This window comes from Pseudopipra pipra, chromosome 2 (assembly GCF_036250125.1).
Source record: "Pseudopipra pipra isolate bDixPip1 chromosome 2, bDixPip1.hap1, whole genome shotgun sequence".
In the NCBI taxonomy this organism is placed as follows: domain Eukaryota; kingdom Metazoa; phylum Chordata; class Aves; order Passeriformes; family Pipridae; genus Pseudopipra; species Pseudopipra pipra.
Genome location: NC_087550.1, coordinates 90,454,395 through 90,457,237, shown reverse-complemented (window position 1 = coordinate 90,457,237; position 2,843 = coordinate 90,454,395). Strand labels below are relative to the sequence as shown.

Here is a 2,843-nt window from a genome sequence, read left to right as displayed (position 1 = left end):
CAGGTTCTCATTATAACAGAAGAGTGAAGCTTGGATAGAGAGGATGGGGACAGTCTTTATGTGAATTGGTATGCAGTAGCTGTTTAGTAGCCATAGCATGTAATCTAGCATTAGTATTAACATATCAGTGGAAAGAATTAACAATATTTCTAAAGTCTTATATGATAACTGGATCCACACTATATTGTTTAGTTCTCCTGGGCATTTTAATAATCATGTAATAGAAATGTTGGAGTAGCTGAGATATTCTTTATATTGCTCTATGAAAGGTCTTTAACATGATGTCTTTAGCAGACAGTTTTGATAGAATGTGTTGTATAAAAAGAAATATGCCTATTTTGGTAATATGGATATGTTTCATTAGCTCAGCCTGCAGCAATATGACATTACATTTAAAAAGGAATACAATTAATAACAATGAGAGGGGGCTTTTTAGCTCTCAGCGTATAGCTGGAGGAACTGAACAAGGTGTCAGGGCAATTAAATAGAGGCACTGTATTACCTTTGTCTGAACGCTCATATCATCCTGCCTCTGTATGTTTAATAGGTGCTTTCTTTGCAGTACGATTCCTAATTTATTTTGATGCTTCCTGTAACTTGGATAATAATAAGATGGACTTTTATATTAATATTTAAAAATGTACAAATGTTTGGAATTAGCATGTCTGTAGATCCATACATTTTCCATTTTCCATAGAGTATGGAACGATTGTATTAGAGATACACACAATAGCTCCTCAGCACTGAACTTAATGGAACCTTCATATCAGTGCTATGGAAAAGTACAAAATACTGCCAGTGCATGTACAGCACATGGATTACATAACTGCAGACCAGGGAAAAAGTTATACTTTGAGACTATTAAAATAATCAACATGGGTATTATTTTATTCAGCATTAACCTTTATGTTCTACGTTAAATGACAATGAAACCGGCAGAACACAAACCTTCCCTGGAGTAACAGAATCCGGCATTTCTTTCATCTCTAAAGAGGCTTCTTAATATCCTGCAATCCTAAAAATGCTATTTTTCCCCCACTGCAGGTCAGATTTAATAACAGTAAGAGGAGATAAATGGATTGGGCTCAGCTGAGCCTTCGGCAGCCCTGTAGATGGGAGGCAAGGATCTCTGCCCCCCTGGGAGAAGAAGCAGCAGAAGGCAGCAGGGGCATTGCCAAGACAGCCTCAGGGAGCCCAGTGCTTCTCTCTCGGGACACAGTCCTTCTTGTGGCACTGATTCTCTGCTGCAGGCTCTTCCACTCATCACAGTCTGGCCTGCACGTCTCAGCGGGAAGGCCACAAGTCCTCCTTGGCCCTGGGGATGAGGGCGACAAGGAAGCAACCTGGGGCCTTACCACAGCTGACGCCAAAAAGCATAGGGTTGCTGTGAGAAGGAAAGGCCCTAAGTGTCTCTTTCTCAGGGACAACTCGCTTGTACTGCTCATGCTCCCAGTGACAGCAATGGTTGTGTGGGGAAAAGCATTACTTAGGTGCCAAGGCAGAAACAACCTTCCGCTCTCCCCCAACTCCAAGTGCCCCATTTCTTGAGTACCTGGCAGCAACACACCAGAGGCTGCAGCAAAACACTGTCCTGGGCCTGGAGGGGATTAATGAACAACTCCACAACTGTTCATGAGTAACGTATTACAGCTCGGCAGGGAACAGTTTCCTAACCCGGGGAGCTCTGGGTGACTCCTCTCGCAGCAGTGCCTGGGTTAATGGCACACGGCGCCAGCCAACCTGTCCCGTCCCCGGGCAGCAGCTGACCCAGCCCTGCTTATAACCCACCATGTATGCGGCAGCACACGGCGCCTCGAGCGATTAAACTGGGAGGGCTGCCTCCCCTGCTCGGTGTTATTGACAGATCCATCAGGGGCAGTGATGCATCGGCGTCTGCTCAGTCCCAGCAGGCTGGGACAGGACGTGGCAGCTGCCCAGCCGCCATGTTGGTGGAGAGGTCTTGTGCCCTCCCATCGACCTGCTGGGCCTCGGCACTATCGACCACTCCAATTTGCAGGAATTTATAGTATTGATGTGGGACTGATTAACATTTTGTGCCAGAGCGGTTCAATACGGGCTGGTAACAGCTTTTAATGATTAATTGACTTTTATGATTCCGCCTGGGCGCTGTCAAGCCGGCTGTGAACGGTGGGCACGCACCTCCCCAGCCGCTCTCTCTGGTGGCACCGGGCAGTGATTGAGTGCCTGGGAAATTAGTGTCCTCGCTGTCTCATTTTATGAAAGATAAATGCTATGACATTTAATGCAGACCTTAATTTAGAACAGAACTAAACAGATCATTTTGCAATTTGATCATAAACAGGTAAATATCAAAACTTGTCTAGCATTTCATGAGTCAGGCGGACAGGCAGCGGAGGTAAAGCAAAGTGGGCAGCGGGGGAATGGCAGAGGTAAGGTAAGGTAATGAGACTTGGAGCTAGCAATGTTTTAACAGCAACAGCAGCATGAGTGTACAAGCAGCATCTGCCCACATGGCCATCTTACTTTCTTTCTCTTTTCTTTCGTAGTCTCACTCACTGTTCCCACTCTAGCAGTAAGATGAGGGCTTCTGACACATGACATGATATATGGGGGAAAAAAAAAGTCACCTACAGTTAATCTGTTACCTAAAACAAACATAAACATTATGGGAAAAATTGCAAAGGAAAACAAAATTTTATTATACCCCATAACAATTGAAAAAAAGATTGTCTGAAAGGCTCTGTGCTGTCAACTCCTACCTTCCTGTGTTCATATTTTTATAGCTTATTCCTTTGCATTCATGTTAATTAAAAAGATTGCAAGTTTCTTTTTAAATAACTGTCTAAACAAAATGTCATATT

The 2,843-nt window shown here is 44.0% G+C and overlaps 1 long non-coding RNA gene across 1 annotated transcript; it reads right to left on the bottom strand.

Annotated features, from left to right (window-relative positions):
- Window positions 1-867: 867 nt before the first annotated feature.
- Window positions 868-2,157, bottom strand: LOC135410065 (uncharacterized). The gene is made up of 2 exons (XR_010428505.1): window positions 1,789-2,157; window positions 868-1,315 (listed from the first exon to the last, which is right to left on the bottom strand). It is a non-coding gene; the product is annotated as an uncharacterized LOC135410065 (long non-coding RNA).
- Window positions 2,158-2,843: the final 686 nt, after the last annotated feature.